Source organism: Neovison vison, chromosome 6 (assembly GCF_020171115.1).
Source record: "Neovison vison isolate M4711 chromosome 6, ASM_NN_V1, whole genome shotgun sequence".
NCBI lineage: Eukaryota > Metazoa > Chordata > Mammalia > Carnivora > Mustelidae > Neogale > Neogale vison.
In genome coordinates this window covers 44,757,084-44,780,791 of record NC_058096.1, presented here as the reverse complement: position 1 = coordinate 44,780,791, position 23,708 = coordinate 44,757,084, and the positions used below count along the sequence as shown (strand labels likewise).

The window sequence follows — 23,708 nt, the reverse complement described above, 5'->3', positions numbered from 1 at the left end:
AAAGAAGACATCCAGATGGCCAACAGACACATGAAAAAGTGTTCCATATCACTTGGCATCAGGGAAATACAAATCAAAACCACAATGAGATATCACCTCACACCAGTCAGAATGGCGAAAATTAACAAGTCAGGAAATGACAGATGCTGGCGAGGATGTAGAGAAAGGGGAACCCTCCTACACTGCTGGTGGGAATGCAAACTGGTGCAACTACTCTGGAAAACAGCATGGAGGTTCCTCAAAATGTTGAAAATAGAGCTATCCTATGACCCAGCAATTGCACTACTGGGTATTTACCCTAGAGATACAAACATAGTGATCCAAAGGGGCACGTGCACCTGAATGTTTATAGCAGCAATGTCTACAATAGCCAAAGTATGGAAAGAACCAAGATGTCCATCAACAGATGAATGGATGAAGAATATGTGGTTTATATACACAATGGAATACTATGTAGCCATCAAAAGAAATGAAATCTTACCATTTGCGATGACATGGATGGAACTAGAGGGTATCATGCTGAGCGAAATAAGTCAATCAGAGAAAGACAACTATCATATGATCTCCCTATATGAGGAAATGGAAATGCAATGGGGGTTTAAGGGGGTAGGAGAAGAATAAATGAAACAAGATGGGATTGGGAGGGAGACAAACCATAAATGACTCTTAATCTCACAAAATACTTAGGGTTGCGGGGTGGGGGGAGGGAGGTTAGGAAAAGGGGGGTGGGGTTATGGACATTGGGGAGGGTATGTGCTAAGGTGGGTGTGTGAAGTGTGTAAACCTGGCGATTCACAGACCTGTACCTCTGGGTATAAAAATTTATTATATGTTTATAAAAAATAAAAATTTAAAAAAAATTTAAAAGTTTTATTTAATAAAGTGCATATGAACATTATGGAAAAAGTTAAAAATTAAAGTTTTTTTAAAATTAAAAGTTAAAAAGATATATATATATATTCTGTTCATATATGTGTATATATATATAGTATATATATTTCTGTTTATATATACATATGTATATATATAGTTTAAAACTGAAAAGGGATTAATATCTGTAACCTAAATGGAATGCTTACAAGTTAGACTATAGACTATCACCCATCTTCTGAATTAGCATGTAATTATTTCACTTAGACATTTAACAAATATATTCAATTGCCAAAAATATCCTAACATACATAAAGGCTTCCTAGATTTTTTATACTCTCCCCCTATCTTATTTGATACTCTTACCACACTTTAGAAATGGAAGATTCTGCACTATATCCTTATATCATGAAAAAAAAACGTAATAAAAAGGTTCTTCTGGCCCTTTTTGAGCATTTTCCAATCAGTTTTATTTCTCCTTTGTTTAAAAATCCCTCCAATAGGAAACAAAATTGTCTCATTATGCTACTATTTTTCTACCCTCTAACAGCTACTAATTTCCAAATCACTTTGATTCATTGAGGGGTTGTCACCTGGCTCTTCCCCTCAATCCCTGCTTGCTCTAAAGGAATGTCAACAACAGAGATTATGTATGACCAAGAACCAAAAATGTGGCAGCCCAATTTCTGACTAACAGCTTCTTCCTTGTATCACCATACACATTCATTTACTTTCTCCCATGAAATCTCTTCCCTATATTTCTTTTTTTTCCAATTTATTTATTTTCAGAAATACAGTATTCATTATTTTTTCACCACACCCAGTGCTCCATGCAAGCTGTGCCCTCTATAATACCCACCACCTGGTACCCCAACCTCCCACCCCTCCTCCACTTCAAACCCCTCAGATTGTTTTTCAGAGTCCATAGTCTCTCATGGTTCACCACCCCTTCCAATTTACCCAAAAGCACATACCCTCCCCAATGTCCATAACCCTACCCCCCTTCTCCCAACCCCCCTCCCTCCAGCAAGCCACAGTTTGTTTCGTGAGATTAAGAGTCACTTATGGTTTGTCTCCCTCCCTATCCCATCTTGTTTCATGGATTCTTCTCCTACCCACTTAAGCCCCCATGTTGCATCACTACTTCCTCATACCAGGGAGATCATATGATAGTTGTCTTTCTCCGCTTGACTTATTTCGCTAAGCATGATACGCTCTAGTTCCATCCATGTTGTCACAAATGGCAAGATTTCGTTTCTTTTGATGGCTGCATAGTATTCCATTGTGTATAAATATCACATCTTCTTGATCCATTCATCTGTTGATGGACATCTAGGTTCTTTCCATAGTTTGGCTATTGTGGACATTGCTGCTATAAATATTCGGGTGCACGTGTCCCTTTGGATCACTACGTTTGTATCTTTAGGGTAAATACCCAGTAGTGCAATTGCTGGGTCATAGGGCAGTTCTATTTTCAACATTTTGAGGAACCTCCATGCTGTTTTCCAGAGTGGTTGCACCAGCTTGCATTCCCACCAACAGTGTAGGAGGGTTCCCCTTTCTCCGCATCCTCGCCAGCATCTGTCATTTCCTGACTTGTTGATTTTCTCCCCACACTCTCATGTTTTAGTTCATCATTTCAAACTCTCACTGAATACATTCAGGCACAACATTTTTAGTCTTTGTCTCTAGCCTCTATCCTCTTTAATATCTACTACTACCCTGGTGGTGTAGCTTTTAAAAATAGATTACTCTTTCACTACAGTGCTTTAAAAATTCTATTGTTTCCCATTGCCTGAAAAAATGAGGCCTGAACACCTTGGGATGGCCATTCAAAGGCCTTTCTAGTTTGATCCTCACATAACAGTGAGCTCAACTTCTGTATATGTTCTCCTTATGCACAGAAACTCAGCCCAGCAGAATTTTTGTGTCTGGGTATGTGTGAGCAGCTTTTCAGTGCTTATTTGTGCTGTAATAATATGTGTTTTTTTTTTTTTTTCTGTATAATACGTAACTGCAAACTTCAGCTCTGAAATAAATAACTTGGCAATTTTATTCCATATTTGTTAAAATAGAAAACTGTTTCTTAGTTGACTTATTTTGAAGAGATGATTAGATCTATGATACCAAGGATAAGGGATGAAAATGAAATGTGTGATGTAAAAACATTTATCACTGAGATCACCAGCTTGGCCTGTGGCTAAAAGGAATGCTAATTATAGTCATGGGAAAATAAAATTAAAAAAATAAACTACTAAATTAGTATAATATATAGATACATTAAATTTTACTTTTATTTTCAGACAGTTTAAACTCATGTCTTAAAACTCTACACTCAAATGACAGTGATTTTAGAAGAATAACCAAGCTTCTAGAGATCTTCATTAGCAGTAATAGTATTAAGATATATATGATGTATTTTAAGTTAATTGTTATTTTTAAAAGATTTATTTAATTTTCTAAATATTTATTTAATTTTTTAATTATGTTCAGTTAGCATAACATATAGTACATCATTAGTTTTTGATGTAGTATTCAACAATTCATTAGTCACATATAACATCCAGTGCTTATTACAGTAAGTGTCCTCCTTAATGTTCTTTATCTGGTTACCTCATTTATTTATTTTAAAAGAAGCAGAGGGAGAGAGAGTCTCAAGCAGACTCCTTGCTGAGTACAGTGCCCTACAAGGGGTTCTGTTTCATGACCCTGAGATCATGACTTGAACTAAAATCAAGAGTTAAAACTTAACCAACTGAGCTACCCAGGCTCCCCTAAATGTATTTATAATTTTTATACCATTTTGTTCTATTGCTTTTCCTAATAGGGCAACAAAAATTTCTTTCTTTTTTAAAATTTTAAGTAATAAAGCAACACTTACATCATGTAAGCTGTTTTACTTGATCAATGACAATGACTCAATAGATTATAGTCAGGCTACAAATCTATCAGTAAGTAAAATCGATAAGAACCATGAGGTTGGTGGATTTATGGTTCTAACTAATTTATAATGGTACACAGGTGACTCGATGCTGTTGTAAAGTATTATAGTTACTGGTTATAAAATGAATATATTACAATTAGTTATTGATTTAGTCACACTTTCATATATTATTTTCTTTTGTTGCAAATGAGACCTGTATGATCTTTCTCTCTTCCTCAAACCCATATATTATATTCTTACTCTTCAACATATTGTTCCCTAGACACATTTTAGGATGAATGGGGAGCAAAGAATTTTTCAGAATAAAATACTTAATAAAATTTGCATCTCATCATCACTATCAAAAATATCCTATTTCCTAAGGCAAATATAGTATTGATACAAATCAAAAGCATCTCATGAAATGTCAGTCTGATGTTAGACACTTGTTATAATAATTAATTTTATGATCATCATCATGCTTCCATAAACAAAATTATCTAATTTAGTGAGAGCTGGCAGAAGAGTTCAAGATGTTGGACCTTCAAATGTAAATGAGAAACAAAAGAGACCCATAATGAGTTAAACCATTACATTGATAAATGTCCTTGAAGTTTTACTGAATTCAGAGGTACTTCTTTTTTTGTGAAACAAAGGAGATACAGATTTATATATATTATTTCAAATTTATTACTTTTGAAGGACTTGAGAGGAAGACTTTTCTACTTGTATTAGAAAAAACAAGGCTGGCAATTTTTTCCAGATACATAGGAGTTCTCTAATGATACTTATTACCCTAGGTAGACTTAAAAAAAAAAAAAAAAAAGATTTTATTTATTTATTTGACAGAAAGAGAGACAGCACAAGCAGGTGGAATGTCAGGCAGAGATAGAGGGAGAAGCAGGCTCCTCGCTGAGCAGGGACCCCTGCGACCCCCACTCCAACCTCCCAGGTTCCAGGACATTGGAATCATGATCTGAGCCAAAGGCAGATGCTTAATCGACTGAGGGATCCAGATGCCTCTGGGTAGACCATTTTTATTCAAGCTTTATATAGCTATCTTTTAGTTAGCTATCTTTTAGTTTACACAGCGTATCTACGTCAAATACATGTAGTCCATTTGAGCATATTACAGGCATCCGATCAATTCATCAAAAAGTGATAAAAGTTTCTGTTTTTACTATTCCTTTCAATCTTTTGTTTTCTTTTTTTTCAGTATTCTTACAAATATTTAGATTTATTTTAAATGTTTACAACTTAAAAAATATTACAACAAAGATACTTTAATCTTAGTATTTATCAACTTCAGTAAATAAATTAATCCAATTCCCTGAGGAATAATTTAATAGAATTTACCAAGGAGTATATATTTCCAAGGAATAAAGTAAAACTTCCACAATAATGAGTAAGGGACAGGCAGGACTAGAGAGGGAGAAATAGGTAGGGAGCTAAGGGAGCAGGCTCACAGAAATCCCCAAAATTTGGAGGGGTAAGGAAACCAGAGATAAGGAGAGGAATCAGACCATCCTGTCCTACGTGTCAGAGGTCAGGGCTTGTTATAACAACAAGTTGTGACAAACAAAGAATTACCATACCAAAAAAGGGAAGTAAATTATTAAAGGTGTTATCACTAATCTTTACTCAATGGTGCTATCAGTAGAGATGTTCAAATGATTTAATTAAGCTCTCTGGTAAGCCTTCAATAAAAGACCAAACCTAAAAGTCCTTAGTGGCAAACCTGTTGGGACCCCTCTCACTCCTATAAGCCTTTTCTCTATCCTTGCTTTATAACTCTATCACTTTACTAGCTCTCCTTTGTCTGTGAGATTCATTCTTGAAGAATCTCACTCTCCCACTTTAGTAACTTAGAACCCCATTACTTCAGATATTCTTAAGTTACTTAGAACTAAGCATTGAGAATATGAGGTAATTTGAAGGTACAGATTATAGCAAATCTAGTATATCAAAATAGTTCAAGGTAGGTAGTTATTTAGGAGGTCATCTAATAAAGGCCCTTGCCTCTAAACAAGCCTGCATTTTAAGAACACAAGGTTATATTTGTAAAGTGTATTAATCCTAGGTTTTCTGCCAGATCCTCAGTTAGGATCATGATGCTTCTGAGTGTAGTAACATTTGTGTCCTAGGATTACTCAGTTTACTCTCTGCCTGGAGGCCATAATGAGAACAACCTGTCAGTTGGAGCAAGGCTTAATCCTCACCATGAGGACAGTGGGAGAAATACTTCATAAGACTGCCCCAGAATTACCACTGTAAACATTTCAGCCGCTGCACTCGATGACTTTCCTTCATCGCTTTCTTACTCACACTTTGAGTGTCTCTGCCAACCCTGACCAAACCTCCCTGGGGAAGGGAGCTGTTGTTGATGGCTTTGTGGTTCTGTTGACTATATTCTCTCTGTACAAAGCACCTAGATATATTTCCTTATGGAGTTAACCCTGAGGGTGCCTCCCTTAGGATGTACTGTACTCAGGTGACAATTAGTGACTATTCATAAGAATTGAATATAGTCTTAAGCATTGGCTTATTTAATATTTAAAAAGTTAATTTAAATTTTTTTCCTATTAATGTTAACTATATAAACTAATTTGCATTCCATGTATTTATCTAGAAAAATTACAGAAGAAATAGGCCATATTGTGTGATGTCTCTTACAACTCTGATCAGATGTTCAGTCCATCTTTTTATTGGTAAAAATAAGTATGGACAAGCCCTACTTCACTGGGCCTGGAAAGAATTCTCCTACAAATCACATGGCAGTGTGATTTGATTGAGTTCAAAAGTGCAAATATCTTAAAATAAGAACACTGGACATTTGTGAAAAAAAAGTATATAAATCTTGAGTGTTTGGCAGAAAATTTTTGTTAAGGACATTATTTGAAATTTTTCATGTTTCCCATATGAGTTCCAATCCTGACATATCAGCAGGACTTGTAAGGGGAAGTCAGCTTGAGAGGCTTATAGATACTTTTCTTACTCTCACTGATAAATGAGGTAAACGTTCCACTTGCTTCTGGCCCCATCCCATTCTTGCTTCTGAATTTCTTTAGTCTTCATTCTAGGATCTAGAGAAATCTACTTACAATCATGGTACAGAAGATACTGGAACAGAAGACAGAAAAAAATGTAGAATCTTCATGATATTATTGAGACTACATAAATGGAATGCTTGGAAGAGCCTATGTTCAAATTCCTTTTTGTGTAAGGAAAAATTCTACCCCCTACAACCTTGTTTAAATCCCCTTTACTTTTATTCGCAAACATTGTTATCTGGCATTATGATGTGGGGAGAAAAAGGCAGAAAGAAATATAGATAAAATTAAATATCCTTATAACCTGTAGCCCATTGACAAAAACATTACTCCAGAGGCTCCCAACCATCTAATTTCAATGCCTTGTGGGGTACCTGGGTGGCTCAGTCAGTTAAGCTGCCATGGTTTGGATCCTGAACAGAGGGTCCTGGGATCAAGTCCCCCATCAGGCTTCTTGCTCAGCAGGAATTCTGCTTCTCACTCTTGCCTGCTGCTCCCCCTGCTTGTGCTTCTCTCTCTGTGTGTATGTCAAATAAATAAGTAAAATCTTAAAAAAATGTTAATGCCTTGCTAGAGGGCAAAACTACCTCAGCTTAACAATAGGGAGGTCGCCAGGATCTTGTGAGTCTTCTTCAGCATATGAATGTCCTTTTGGATCTTCCCTTATCTTTACTTCCCCCAACCCTAAAATATATAATCCCCTGCTCCTCACACTCCTGGGGCAACACGCAGCAGTGGCAACAGCTCTTTTAGCCCACGGGTCCTGTCCCCATGTTTTACTAAAACTACCTCTTTGCACCGAAGATATATCAAGAATTCTTCTTGGCTTTTGGCTCTGGACCTTACTAACATTCCAAAAACACATCACACTATTCTCAAGAAATGTCAAAATTAAAACTATGTGTCTATTAACATCAAAACCAACTCTGTAAGTCTTGGGTTATTTTGCCAAAACAGAATCATGATTTCCAACAATTTCTAAAAAACTATAACTTAGTTTGTGTCTATGAATCAGTGTCTCTGCCACTATTTCACCTCTATCATAAATCTTCATACATATATTAAACATAGGTCATAGGAAGTTACTTTCATAGATAATATAAGTTAATTTCAAAGTATTATCAATATAAATTATGTTTATTCAGAATAGTGTTTATTTTTTTACTAGTTTTATATGCAAAAACATAGAGCTTCTCTTCTAAAGAAATTGATTAACATAAATATAAGAACAGCTTTTTAGAAACCTCTGGCATGTTTTATAATTGCATTGGTAGTATTAAAATTCTCAATAATCCACAAAGGCTTGATTTAGAGCTTATTGATCTAGTGCTTATTCAACTATCACTAATACATTTTCTTTGCCTGTAGTAGTGTGCAGATTGTGTCTTTTTAAAAAAAGAATAATAGTTTTTACAACATGGCCTTCTTCATTTTTACCAGTTGTCTCGATGAGGTTGGGTTCTATAGAGTGAAGAATTCTTAAGGAAGAATAGGAATAATCTAATTGCTTAGTTTTAGTTCCCAAAATATGTTCACTTATGAAAACATTTTATATTTTCTTATAACTATTATTTTCAAAAGGCTTTCACATGTATATTAAATTATTCAGTCTAAAACCATTTTTTGTTTGCTTAAAACACAAGGAGACTGGAGACTCAGAGATGCTGAGTAATTGGTAAATCTCATCTGGTTAATAAAGGGCAGGTTCAAACTTGAATTCAGAACTTTCACTTCTATCCCTGTGATCTTTTGAAGACAAAAAAAAAAGTTTTGTAAGGAAATTACACAGTTTTCAGGTCTTTGACTTTTAGAATTTTTGCTATAATGTATCTGTTTGTGGGTCTTTTTGTGCTTATGCTATCTTGAGTATATTGAGCTTCCTAGATGTGTGGATAATCATTTTCACTAAATTTGGAGATAATTTCTTTGAGGTCCCCCCCTTGCTCTCTTTTTTCCTTCTGGTGGTCCTATTGATGTGTTTTGGTGTGGGGTTTGGGAGCAAAAGGTCAAGAAAGATTTCTCAAGATGTTTTCTGTGCAAAACATGTGGTTTGATTAAAATATGGGACAGGAACTATGGGCAGAAAGAACTACATAATAAGGGTAAAAAGTATTGATTTTATAAGGTTTTCTATACTGTGACAGGGAGGGTGACTTTAGAGTCTCAAGAAATTGAGTTATAGGCTTCTGGGGGTCTGGCTATTGATAAGATTCCTTTTTCTTATAAATGATTAGATAGTTGCAAGCTGATGGGGATTCTTGCCCTGCTTGACTGTGATCTCTATCTATTGAAATTTGTTTTTCCTTTTCCTTTGTTCTTGGGCAACCAGGAGTGCCTCAGGAATGTTACACATATTCCCCCTGGGCCAGGGGCATGTTGCTGGGTGTTAGTCAATGCTTTGCCCCCAGCTTGCCTTTTGCTCCCTCATTACCATTCTATGAATGTTGATGTTTTTAATAGTGTCCCGTGTTTCTCTTTTCCTTGGCTTGCATAATTTCTATTAATCTATTTTAAAGTGCATCTGTTCTTTCTTTGGTCAGTTTAAATTTACTCTCTAAACCCTTAATGAATTTTTATTTCATTTCTTGTAAGTTTTCAACTGCATAATTTGCATTTGGTTCTTTTTTTTATAATTATCATCTCTTTATTGGTATTCTCAATTTGATGCCACATTATCAGCAAACCTTTATATATTTAATCGATTATGTTTTTTTGTTATTTATTTATTTATAGTCCTGTGAACATATTTACAATGTTATATTTTTCAGATAATTCTGATATCTGGTCTGTCTCATATGCTATTTCTGTTGGCTGCTGCTGTTTTTTCTCTCTCTTTCTTTTAGTGTATGTGTTGTACTTCATATGTCTTGTGAATTTTGGAGGAAATTCAACATTTTAGATAATATAGCAACTTTGGGTACTGGTCCCCCTCCCCCGTGGGATTATTATTTTTATTGGCTTGATTATTTGTTCAGTGACTGGATTATTTTAGTGAACTCTATTGTACCCTCTCCTCCCTCAAACCCCCACCACACATAGTGTTCAGACCCTCAAGTTATTCATCATGGAATTGCACATTTGGGTATGCCAACAGTCAGCTTGGGATGAAGGTGGCATTAATAGAATTCTCTTTCTTTCGCTTACCACACCAGGCCTTAAAACCCACTAATTGCCAACTGATTGCTATACTGTTTTAAACATGACTTAGGGCATAAATTGCTTACATACTAATTCAACCAAACTAGGGTTTCTTGAAGGAATAGTTTCTGAGGTCAATGTTTGATTTTGCTCTGACCCCAGGAAGCTTCCTCTTATCTGCTTTATTCCTTGAGACATATTCTAAAAATCACAATTTTAGATTCTAAAAATCTAAAAATTCACAATACAAGCATTTAGCTTATATTGTGAACCTCTCCACAACTGTCTTTCACCATAACCTCCCTTGGTACTAAAAACATTTTTAGTCTTGAAGTTTTTCACTCTTTATTGTAAATGAAGTCAGTTCCTTGGGAAGAGATTAAACACTTGTATATTTTATGCTCTGTTTTTACCGCCAGGGAAAGTCTCTGCAACAGATATCTGTAACTAAGGATGGGAATAATGGCAGGTTTCTCTCCTAAGTGACACCCCTGCTCTACAAGCCAAGAGATAGAGCTGTGGGAAGCAGGACCCTGAGTTCTCTCACTTGTTTCTCTTGACATGAAACAACTATCAGGAGTCAGGGTAATGATGATTACCCTGTGTTCTTACCATCATCCATACAAAGTCGAACCTATGTTCCATAAGTGTCCCACTTCTCAGCTGCACTCCCCTAGGATTTAGCTTTAGGAACAGAAAGCTGGGAGCAGGATGAGAAATGCTGATGTCTTATTCCTCCCAGTAAGAAAGTCCTCCATTTGGGTGCCAAGGATAGAGGGAGCCCTATGATTTTGAGCGCAACCATCTATGATAGTGTCTCTTTCACCTCACTGCTTGGGAGTTTGGTGAGAGGGGCAGCTCTTGGTTCAAATACCACAGAGTTATGCCTTTCTTTTCACACACTGTCTTACATGTTCGTGAATGAGGAGCAGGGGGAGTCCAGGATGACAGAGGAGTAGGAGACCTTAGTTTTGTCTGGTCCCAGGAATTTAGCTAGATAGCTATGAAATCACTCTGAATGCCTGTGAACTCAACTGAAGATCTAAGAAAAGAATAGCTGCAACTCTACAAATACAAAACTGACCACTTTCTGTGAGGTAGGAGGTACAGAGAAGTGACTCCAAAGTGATATATAGGAAGATAAACTGTGGGAGTGGGGAGGAAGGGAGCTTCCTTAAACTGACTACCAGCAAGTGATGGGGCAGTGGAGCACAAAATTGGAACTTTTAAAAGACTGCTTTTGTGAGGGACATCACTCAGGCGCCTAAGAGTAAGGTGGAGCCCCAGCTGGGAAAGTAAGATCTCAGGATCCTCAGTGTCACAGAAAGACCAGGCGTGCCTGAGTGCAGCAGAGCTCCTGGGCATCAGTGTGGGGAAGCTGGCTGCAAACTGTGATACCATGAGTGGGTTCTCAGCTCAAGGTTGCCATAAACTGTGAGCCATGGCATGTTTGGGTGACTGCTCTCTGAAAAAGGGCCTAACAAGTGTTGGAACTGGTGAGATCCCCCTTCCTCCTCTGGGAGGAGTGGCATGGGAGCACGTCACAGGATTCTGAGGAATCTGCAGGATTTGGAGAAGTGAAGTGAGGGTTGTGTGCCCGAGATAGAAACCCTCCATCACAGGCTGGGTGAGCAGAGTGTGGACTGAGACCAGGGAGATAGGAGTGATTGACTGCTTTTCCCTTAGAGCACACTGAGGACATGGGGCCCAAGCTTTCAGATTTGTGGCTGGAGATTCAGAGGCCGCCCATTTTCATTGGCATCCTCTAAAGAGGAACAGAAAGCCCTCAGGGAACAGAAGCTACATAGAGCAAACCTGAGCAGATTACTTAGCCTGGCCCTCTGGCAAGGATGGTACAATTGTGCCTGGGGCAAAGACACTTGAGAATCAAAGAAACAGACCCCTTCCCAAGAAGATCAGCAAGAACCCCACTGAAGATCAAGTTTACCAAACAATGAAAACTGCAAAACTCCAATCCTAGGGGAATATAGCACATAGAATTCATGTTTTCTCCCCCCATGATTCTTTAGTCTTTCAATTTTAATTTATTTTTTATTTTTTCTCTTTCCTTTTTCAACCAGTTTCTTCTTTTATCAACTCTTTTAAAATCTTTTTTAATTTTCGGGACGCCTGGGTGGCTCAGTTGGTTGGACGACTGCCTTCGGCTCAGGGCGTGATCCTGGAGTCCCGGGATCGAGTCCCACATCAGGCTCCCAGCTCCATGGGGAGTCTGCTTCGCTCTCTGACCTTCTCCTCGCTCATGCTCTCTCTCACTGTCTCTCTCTCTCAAATAAATAAATAAAATCTTAAAAAAAAAAAAATCTTTTTTAATTTTCATTTTTACAATTACATTCTTTCTCTCCATTGTATATAATTTTATTTTTGTATATCTATCTATCTATATATATCTATCTATACTTCTGACACCAATAATACATTGTTTGTTAATTAATTGAGTTTAAATTTTAAAAAACAGGAAAAGAAAGATACTGATGAACCAATATTTCTTCACTTGCTGATCACCCTTAGAACCACTGTCAGAGACTTTAAGTGTTTGCATTTTTTTCAAACTTTTGTCAGTTTCACTGATAACTGGGTCAATAGTACTTCTTCACACTGTCATGTCATAAATTGATCCACTCTACAATTATTTTGATGTTTATTTAGATAGGGCTAAAATGAAGAGAGAATTGATGTGAAATGTTGGGGTTTTGTAACAAATGGTCAAGAAAGAGTTCTTGAGATATCTCTGGTGCAAAAAAGGATGGCTTTGTTAAAGCATGGGGACTGGACCCATGGCCAGAAAGAACTGTCCTGGGATTGCGAGGAGTGATGGACTATATACTTTCAAGTTGGGAGAGGATTAAGTTTTAAGTCCCTAGGGAATTTGGAAGCATTGTTTCCAGGACTTTGAGGGGTCATTTTACTATTGTTTAGTAAAACCTTAGTCATGAGACCTTTCAGATATATATCAGTGGGTCATATGCTTGGAGGATGATTGCTAACATACATCTTGGGGGAGAGGGGTATAGACAAAGGAAGCTTCCAAAGGTATTTTTATACATAAAAGAAGACTTAGACATGATCCTAGAGTCCTGCTAATGTCAACTACAGTTTTCTTTTCTCTCTAGCAAAATATAAAAATTGAAGCAGTTGAGTTCCTGGAGGAAGGTTACCCTCCCTATCTTGACTACACATCAGTGGACTGCAAAGGAAAGTTAATTTTTTCTGTATTTCTTTTGCCTTTGCTCTCCACAGCAAGAATTACTAATTTCATTAGAAGCAAAAAAGAAAAAAAAAAAAGACATACTGTAAGAGAGTTCTGCGTATACTTCTGGTGTGAATGATGTAATTTGTTAATTAGATATGTAGATATGTAGATATGCTTCTACACTTTCAGTGCAACTGAAGATATGTGAAAATATAAATAGAGTTTGATGGGATGCCTGGGTGGTTCAGCGGGTTAAAACCTGTGCCTTTGTCTCAGGTCATGATCCCAGGGTCCTGGGACTGAAACCCCACATCCATTGGGCTCTCTGATCAGGAGGGAGCTTGCTTCCCCCTCGCCCCCTCTGCCTGCCTCTTTGCCTACTTGTGATCTGTCAAATAAATAAATAAAATCTTTAAAAAAAATATATATATATATAGTTAGAATCTCTAATTATAAATATAAATATGCAAATTTCAAATAATTTGTGGGAATTTAAACATCCTGCAATTTTTTTGGCAGAAGATGACTCAGGTAAGACAAACCAGTTTAAATAAAAAAAATTATTCTAAATGATAATAGATGTAAAAATCAAGTGTTTTATGTATAAATTTGGTAGTTTTCTTTTTTCTAAACATTTGCCTATTTTTTATCTTTAACTATGATAACTAGGGATACTAAAGTGTAATCACCAGAATAATTATTTTAAAGTGAGATTAAGGTTTTGGGAAATATAAATGTTTGTATAAATATCAAATCTATTTTGTTGAATGCCCAAAGGGACCTTCTCTTTTGCATAAAAAACAACAAACATAGAGTAAATTCTTAAAAGTTATTCCAGAGAACAACAGTGTCCGATTTTCTTGCAGTTTTTTAGTTGCAAATTTATTTTTATAAATCAGTAGCTCAGCCATACTTTAGATTGCTAACATAAACACATCCTAAGTGATTCCATCACATGAGTGAAGTATAGAAATAATTTTTCTATTAGTTAGTTTTTTCTAGTTAACTTCTTATTTGAAAGCCAACTGAAAATATTGCGTAGAAAGTTAATTATAAAAGTAAATAATGAGTGATACAGGTATCATGTAGTTTTCTAACTATCCAACATTCTATCTTCTAAAGGTACCCAACATGTTGCTTTCTTGCTCAGATAATGGGAAAAATAAATAATGTTTAGAAAAAAGTACATTTAGTCTGCTTGTGGGAACATAGCATGTTGAAACTACATAGAATTTAAACAGATGTTTCCCTACTTCGGTTCTAAACTCCTTGTCATTATAGAGCCAAAGATAAATCAGCATGAACCAAAAACTTGTGACATCTAATAAAGAACTGTACTTCCAACTTCTCTAATATTAAAGTTCTACTTTCTTAAATCAGAATCAATAGACACATTAAAACATTATTCCATTTTAAATCCAGTATAAATAATTTATCAGTCATACCTTTTCTTTTTTTCTCCCATGGGTCAAATAAAACACTTTCTTTCTTCTTTTTTTTTTTATTTTATTTTATTTAATTTTTTTTCAGTGTTCCAAAATTCATTGTTAATGCACCACACCCAGTGCTCCTTGCAATATATACCCTCCATAATACCCACCACCAGGCTCACCCAACCTATCCCCTTTTCGCCTCCAAAACCCTCAGTTTGTTTCTCAGAGTCCACAGTCTCTCATGGTTTGTCTTAAGACTACATTAAATTAGTAGTTTCGTTTATTTGATAGAGCCAACTCCCATAGTTATAAATTTTAAGGAAAAAAAAAAAGTATAATGAGATTACTGGATGGCTCAGTTGGTTAAGCATCTGCCCTGGGCTCGGGTCATGATCCTGGGGTTCTAGGATCAAGTCCTGCATAGGGCTCCCTGCTCAATGGATATCCCACTTCTTCTCCCTCTGCCTCTCCTCCTGCTCATGTTTTCTCTCTCTCTCTCTCTGTGTCAAATAGATAAATAAAATATTTTTTAAGAAACTATAGCAAATCATTTATTTGAGAACCTAAGAAAGAGCAGAATGAGTTTTTAATATCAAATCAGTGTCTAATAGAGATATATATAAAATAACAAAAATTATGGAACATAATACAATAAATAAGTACTTATTGAGTATTTACTACTGGCACTGGTCTAAATACTTATCTTTACTCATTGTTACTCTCATTTCTATATATTTTGGAAATATTTATGCAATTCCATACTGTAGTTTGCTCCAGTGAGATCTCTGAATTCAAGAAATTTAATCCTAAATTCCTCCTTTGCTACATTGACCTGTGCTTTAAGGATAGTGTTCTTCTAGGGTCTGATATAAACTGAATTCCAGAAGAAAATAATGAATTAAACAATAAGGCTTTTCTCTTTAGTTTCAGGAAAGATAAAATACTAGCTAACAGTCAAATGACCTTTTCCATGTTCCAGACTGCTTTCATATATTAACATGTTTAGTGAGTCTAGCCAGCCCTACACAGTGGGTCATAATTACTTCCATTTAAAAGGAGATGCTACGTCCCTTTGCCAGAATCATACAGCAGAGAGTCATAGTCCTTCTATACTGTATAGCCTATGATCTGTGACCCAATCTCTGTGGTTCTGGATGCCTTCATTTCTCATCATTCTGGGAGTCATCTTTTCATGACTCAGCTTTCCATTTTGTATTTGGTATTTATTTTAAATTAAAAAGGGAGAAGAGTTTCTCTCATTTTATCAATTGCAAAGCCTAACTTTACCAACAGCTTAGCCTAACTTCTCCTATATAGTTTCTAAGTGAAGAGGGAGAGTAAATGTTTTTAGAGCATTCTCATGGAAAGTGACATAGGACTCATAATTAATTCTCTGAATTTTGTCAATAGAGCCACTTAATTGGATTGTTGGACTTTGTTATTCAAGCTGGCTACATTTGATGATTAAAATATCCTTTTCTGCATCCTTGCTTTGCTTTAACTTTGGTCTAAGTCACCTGCATCTTTTACTTATATTCATATTATAATAGTGTCCTACTTCTTCCTACATCCAACCTAGTTTCTTGTTAGTTTGCATGCAACATCCTTACTAGTTTTATCTGTCAGGGCAGGTGCCATCAAACTCCACAGTGAATTTGCATATATAATACATCCCCATCCATGAGAATGAGGCCCAACATCCCCAGAGGATGCCTGAAACAATGGATAATACCAAAACTCTATGTATACTATGTTTCTTCCAATATGTACATAGCTACGATAAAGTTTAATTTATAAATCAGGCACAATAAAAGATTAACATTAATAATGAATATGAAAGTAGAGGAATTATAACAATATACTATAATAAAAGGTGTGTGAATGTGGTCTCTCTTAAAATATCTTACTGTAGTATAGTCACCTTGTGATGATTAAAAATGCTTATGTGATTGTTTTTCAGAGTCCATAGTCAATCACATGAGCATTTTTAATCATCACAAGGTGACTATACTACAGTAAGATATTTTAAGAGAGACCACATTCACACACCTTTTATTATAGTATATTGTTATAATTCCTCTACTTTCATATTCATCATTAATGTTAATCTTTTATTGTGCCTGATTTATAAATTAAACTTTATTGTAGCTATGTACAAATTGGAAGACAATCTGAGGGGTTTGAAGTGGCGGGGGGGTGGGAGGTTGGGGTACCAGGTGGTGGGTATTATAGAGGGCACGGCTTGCATGGAGCACTGGGTGTGGTGAAAAAATAATGAATAATGTTTTTCTGAAAATAAATAAATTGAAAAAAAAAATGCTCATGTGATGATGGGGCACCTGGGTGGTTCAGTTGGTTAAGTGGCTGCCTTCAGCTCAGGTCATGATCTCAGGGTCCTGGGATCCAGCCCTACATCGGGATCCCTGATCAGCCAGGAGTCTGCTTCTCCCTCTGCCTGATCCCATCCCATTCATGCTCTTTTTGTCTCTCACAAATAAACAAATAAATAAATAATAAATCTTTGAAAAGAAAATCCTCATGTGATGAGATGAAGTGAGATAAACGATGTGACCTAGCATTAGGCTACTATTCTGATGCCTTGTCGGAGGGAGGATCATCTGCTTGTGGATCACAGTTGTTTTAGGTAACTGAAACTGAATATAAGAGAAGACTACTGTAAATTAGAAGAAAATCTGCCCCTTGTCCTCCATCCTGTTTCTCTCATGCTGTCCTTATTATGGTTTCTTTGTGCTTGCCAGGCCAGCTCGGGGGTCAGGGCATTTGCTCTTTGCTCTTTCATCTGCCTAGAATGCAGTTCTCCCCAACATCCACATATTTCACTCCTTCTTTGCCGTCAGGTTTTAAAGTTATCTCCTTAGCAATGCCTTCCCTCTCCATTTCTGTCTAAAACTTTATGCCCTCATCACTGCAATTTCTCTTTCCTTTCCGGATTTTTTTTTTTCCAGTACCTGATACACTGTATATTTTGTTTAGTTATCCTAGTTCCTCATGTATGATGTCCATTTTAGCCTTAGCTGGAGCTTCAGCATGAAAGACAAAGAACATGATACAGTAAGAGCTTAAAACATATTTTCTGAGTGAATTAAGGATCAGCTATTAGATAGACACAAAACGAAATGAGCTCACTCACTCCAAGGCAATATATTTCAACTCCGGTTGAAAAAAGTCAGTTTTATCCATTCAGATGAAAACAAAAGTCATACTAATTTGTTCAACTCTTATTTAGCTTTTTTATTATTATTTTTGGTAGTGTTTTGGCTGTTATAGTACTGCTGAGGTTGATTGGTCCAGAGGAGCACGTAGGAACTACAAGGTGCTTGTACAGCCCCTGAATTGTCCCATCCTGGACTAGATGGCCCCATCTTTGAGCTCATCTCTCTTTCACTTTGCTTATCAAGTTTGCACCAGTAGTCCAAATCGCTGACTGCCTGTAAGGGAAAAACAACTATGTCCTTCACCCAATAGAAACACTTTTAAGGGCGCTTGGGTGGCTCAGTTGGTTGGGTGATTGCCTTCAGCTCAGGTCATGATCCTGGAGTCCCAAGATGGAGTCCCCCATGGGCTCCCTGCTTGGCAGGGAATCTGCTTCTCCTTCTGATCCCCCTTCTTGTGCTCTCTCTCTCACTCTCATTGTCTCTCTCAAAAAAATAAATAAGATCTTTAAAAAAAAACTCTTAAAAACAGTTTACTCAGACATTAAACAACAACAACAAACAACAAAACACATTCTACTAAATACTTCTCCAATTTTTTCCCCCTTACTTCTACCTAGGGGTCCTGTCATGCTCCAAGCTCCCCATCCCAGAAAGAAACAAAGACAAAACAGACAGAAATAAAACAGATCTTTCTATTTTCCATATATAACATACTTGGCCATGGCTCCACAACTCTGAATTTGTCCTTTACTTGGTCTTGATTTTCTTCTTCTTTTATCTACCATCTTACCAGGTAAATATTCCCTCTCAACCTATAGGAAACATGTTGGTTTTGTTTGCCATTAGCTATCTTATCAACTAATCTGGGGTCTGGAAGGTGTTAAGGGATTCATATTTGGTGACTGACAAAGTTCAACGCATCCTTCAGGCCTCAGGAGGACTCGGAGGCCAAGGACCTTCTTTTTTTAATTGTACTTATCATAGTGTGGCAAATATTCACTACATGGATTTTAACTTCCTGAACTTGAAACTTTTGAGAATATTAATTTTTTTTTAAACAACATTCCTGGCTTTATACTTTGTGATCAGTAAATATTAGCTAAGTGAAAGAATGTTAGAATCACATGCAAAAACCAGAAATGGCAAATGTGGAAGAGAATATATTTCTCTATATGATAGAACTTTAAAACTGTTTAAGATTGTGACAAGAAATTTATTATCAGGCTGCATAAAAAAAAAGCCATTCCAATAATATGTTTTACATAAAAATACCACCTTATATAAGCATGTGTCATTTTCCAAAATGTAACTGATTATCTATATATTGAGCACAAAAGAGGAAAAGAAAAGTGGAATAGATAGAACTAAACAGAGTGGTAAGGAGAGAAAACATTAAAAACATTAAAATACATCAAAATCTTAAAGTAAGAGAAAAAAATTAGGTTTGAGACTAAGAACCAAATGCATAGGGTTTGGGATAAGAGAAATGGAACAGTATTTCATCTGTGCAGGAACTTAAAAAAAAAAAAATCCCTGTCTATGTTTCTTTAATTTAAAGATAAAAAGTAAAGTACAGCTGATTGCATTTTATTTTAGCATAAGTCCTGGCTTTATATAACACCAAAAGTTTGTCAAAACTGCTTTATATTGTTGAGAATAAAGGTGATAATTTTAATTATTTTATCTACAAAAATAAGAAAAGTGTTATTTTTTAAACAAAGACTAAGCTTTAAGAACATGCTTTATTTCAGCAATATTCATAGCATTAACGTGCAAAACTCAGTCCTCAGCTCATTTTCCAGTGGGTATTACCTGCATTATAGAAGTTCTTTAACAGAAGAAGAATTTTTCACTGTGTAGCTTTTCAATTATGTTAATTCATAGGAATGTCAGAACTATAATTCTATATAACAATCTTTGAGCAAAAGTAAATTCGAATTCACATATGCTTTACACAGATGTTTTAAATAATAAAAATCAAGTGTTCCTCCCTACTCAGTCATCTTTCCATTCAACACATTACTAAACACAACTGTTAATTTACGTTTATGATGAAATTTAGGAATCTTCACTAGGGATTCAGTGCTTTTAGCAAGCACCTCTGATGTGCAAAAACCTGGGATAGGAACCAGGAATATAAACAAAAACATGTTTCAGCCTTTGACTGCCAAGAGCTCAATCATTATTAAACGAAGAAATATGTAGACATATAAAGAGCAATATAGCCTGGTATCTATAAACCCGTGGTTAAGCTCTTATAAGATCTGAGAAAGTATAAATGTAATCCCTATTTAGTAGCAGGGAGAAAGGGAGGGTTCTAGACAAAGAATTGTTTAAAACAATTGGGTAAGAAAGGATAAAAGTGGGTGTGCCTGGGTGGCTCAGTCAGTTAAGCATCTGCCTTCTGGTAAGGTTATGATCTCAGGGGAGGGAGCCTTGAGTTGGGTCCCTGCTCAGGGAGGAGTCTGCTTCTCCCTATGCCTCTCCCCCCAGCTTGTACTCTTTTTCCCTCTCAAATAAATAAGTAAAATCCTAAAAAAAAGAAAAAAAAAGGGTAAAAATGGAGACGGGTGCAAGTACAGTGTGGCTGAATCCCAGGTATGGCAAGAGTTGTGGATGGAAAAGTTACTCTGAAGATGTATCGGAACAAATTTTGAAAGGCTGAGCTCCCTGTGTCTGGTGCTCAGAGGACCTGAACGCAAGAGAGTTGAACTGTCAGGTGTCTGAGTAGCCGGTTAAAGGACTAAAGCTACAAGCATAAAGTGAAATCATTAAGCTTTTAGTCACTTATTGTGCTGATATAAGCAAGAAGCTATAACTAGAGAAAGTGTGGACTCCCTCTGTTCTATTTCCTCCCATGGAATGGTACACAGGTGAAGGTCAGGTAGATCAGTGCAGACGTGGGTGGGGTTCATCTCACGGTCAACAGAGACCCAACAAGACTCCTAAACACAGGGGAAGGATGAGACGGAAGGGTTTGAAGTGGAAAAGTATTGGGTATTAGGTCAGAGTAGGGGAAAATATCTGCAAGTTTTCTCTCTACTCTTCCCCATAAGGGGAAGCCTGAAAAGGCTGTTGGCTCAAGGCCTTACTGAAAGAGATCTAGGATAGAGACACTTGAGCTAGGAATGCAGCACTGCAAAGAGTGTGAACAGTAAGGGGAGGGTAGGGTTTAGGCCGAATCTTTAACTATAACTTCTTCTGGGACGGCAGTGCTTTGGCTGTGCTCCAAATTTGGCATGTGTTAGTGGTGGTGGTTGGGTTAAGGTGAAGTAGCTTTCTTCTGTGATGCCTGCCAGGTAAAGCTTTTGTAATTGCTTAAATTTGGGCCTGAAAAATCACATAGATTTGTAACCAGGTGCTGGGTTCCTCACTGTCGTAAGGGCATGTATATATTAAGACATAAAAAGTAGGAAAGTAGGAACAATTTTGAAGCCTGAGATTTGCCTGATACAATAAAAGTCTCTGGAAAACAAACCTGATGGCAATTTGAGAATGGACTGTTTGGGAAGTGCTATAGACAAGAAGTATACTTAGGAGACCATCTTAATAGTTAAAGCCCATCTTTTAAACAGTAGGAAAACCCTTTGTCTAACCAAGAAGATTCCCTTAGAACAATTTTGAAGGCACTTCTCAGTCACTAAGTCCAGATTTGAAGATTGTGAGACACCATTATTTCAACTCCTTTGTATTAAAGAATAGGAAAATTGGAATTGCAGTACTGGGTTTGCTTCTTTGCCCACATTGATACTTGTTTCTGCCTCTTTTTCATTAACTAATGGTTGAGAAGTGGGAAGTGGGGTCCAGAGTTCTCACATATTTATTAAGGATCCCAATTTTTTATTTTTATTTATTTATTTATTTATTTTTGCATTTCAGAACTTCTTTCAATATTTCATATGGAGATAGTAGAATCAGTAGAGTTTTTATATAATATTAGGGTTCTGAGATCAATCATATAGCTGGATTTCTAGATACTTGTTTTTGCAGTTGACAGGATTAAAACTATCAGGTTTAGTATATTGTGTTTATTTTAAAAAGCAGCAAAGTTACAGATGTTAAAACATAAGTTATTATGAATCAGTGGGTTTAATCATGAGTTGATATATTTATACACATATTTGTATTTGAAGAAATATTAGTGACTAGTAATAGTCTAAAATATATATTATTTTTAGAGTTGCTATGGTAACTTGTTTTCTTAGAAAATCCAATAGATGTGTGGAAACCTGTAGTGATTGTTTATCAGCTATTGGAGATATCACTGCATTTTATTTTTTTATAGGTCTTTTTATTCATTGACCTCACTGTAAATTGTCGTACATTCTCTCAGTATGAAGCATTTTCAATTAGCATTAATTAAAAGAAAATGCAAAGCATTAAAAATTGTGCCCATAAGAGTAATTTTAGAGTATTGTATTTTCCCGTTATCTGTAAAATATTTATTGTTAAAATTATTTTGCAGGAATAAATTCAAAATAATAGAAATGCTATATATAATTGTTTTTCATAAAGATGCAAAGCTGTTCTCTAATTGCAGTTGTTGTCTGGGTTATACTATAGACTAGCCAAAATGAAGTATAGAATTTGGATTATATAACTTAGTTTTTGCTATTTAACAAAGTACCCCAAATTTTATGGCTTAAAACAGGCATCATTTATTAACTCATGATTCTTAGATTTGGCAATTTGGTCTGAGTTAAGCTGGGGCATTCTTCTATTGACCTTGCCTAGCTCACTCAAGCAGCTGTAATTAGCTATTGGGTTCCTAAGGGCTTGTTTATAGTCTTAGGTGACCTCACTTATGTGACTTATGGATGTCTTGAATATTTCACAAGGTGATTGCATTTCCATGCTACAAGAGAGGCAGGGCCAATGAGGAAACATTCCTTGTTTCTCCTTGTGTCACATTTGATCTAGTCCATTTTACCAAAGCAAGTCACACAGCCAATCTCAGAATCAGTGTGAGTAAATGCTCAATGGCATATAGCAAGAGGAGGAATTATGATGGCCATCTTGTGAGCAAAATGTCTCATATACTCTCTGGATGCACTAATTTCTATCTCTTTCATGTGGAAATATACTCACCCTCCTTTAAAAATCGAATCTTATGAATTCATCATCTAAATCAAGCCCAGATGCAAATGAAAATTCTTGAAAGTAGTTCCTCAGTGATCTTTTCTGGTGTAACTACACTTTGTGTGGTGGCTAGTTTCAAATACAAGACAGGGCAATCTCCAATGTATAAGAATTTTCATATTTCTGTTTATGTTACTGCTAAAGTCTCACATGACCGACCTTGAGTCCGTATAGATGACTATTCAAAAATGAGGATGAGGGACTAAGTTATGGTGACAGTTATGCAAACAATTTGCCATAGTGAAGTAGAAGGAAGTAGGGAAAATCAGCTGAAGGAAATCATAATCTTGGGAGACTGTATTTTAAGGAGTTGTATGTATCATGTTAATGCATTTAAGACATTTCTGTAGGTTTATAGAAGTGGTTTTAAAAAAGAAAGAAGTAAAATATTTTCCAAGGGGAATTTGTGTGTGGAAGATCACCTTTTTTTTAATATTATAAGCAAGATTTACCTTTTCTGAATATTCTTTCTTTTCTTTGTTGCTGATTTCTGTGTCATTGCATAGCATTATTGACACTTGTGTGTTCCACATTTTAGGACTCATGAATATTTTCCCAAATAGCTTTATCTGGAGGGCCCACCTGGTTATAATACCAACACAGACCTTGAGTTTCCTTATTAACATTCTGGCACAGGCAGCAAAATTAGTACACTAATATTTTAATATTATTATGTGCAACATTTGCCCAAGTAAAATGGAAAAACAAAAACAAAACGAAACAGCTTTGAAATGGGAGAAAATATTTGCAGACCATGTATCAGATAAA

At 36.1% G+C, this 23,708-nt stretch overlaps 1 pseudogene; it reads right to left on the bottom strand.

The window, feature by feature from the left end:
* Positions 1-23,449, bottom strand: part of LOC122910035 — a 95,764-nt pseudogene extending 72,315 nt beyond the window's left edge.
* Positions 23,450-23,708: the final 259 nt, after the last annotated feature.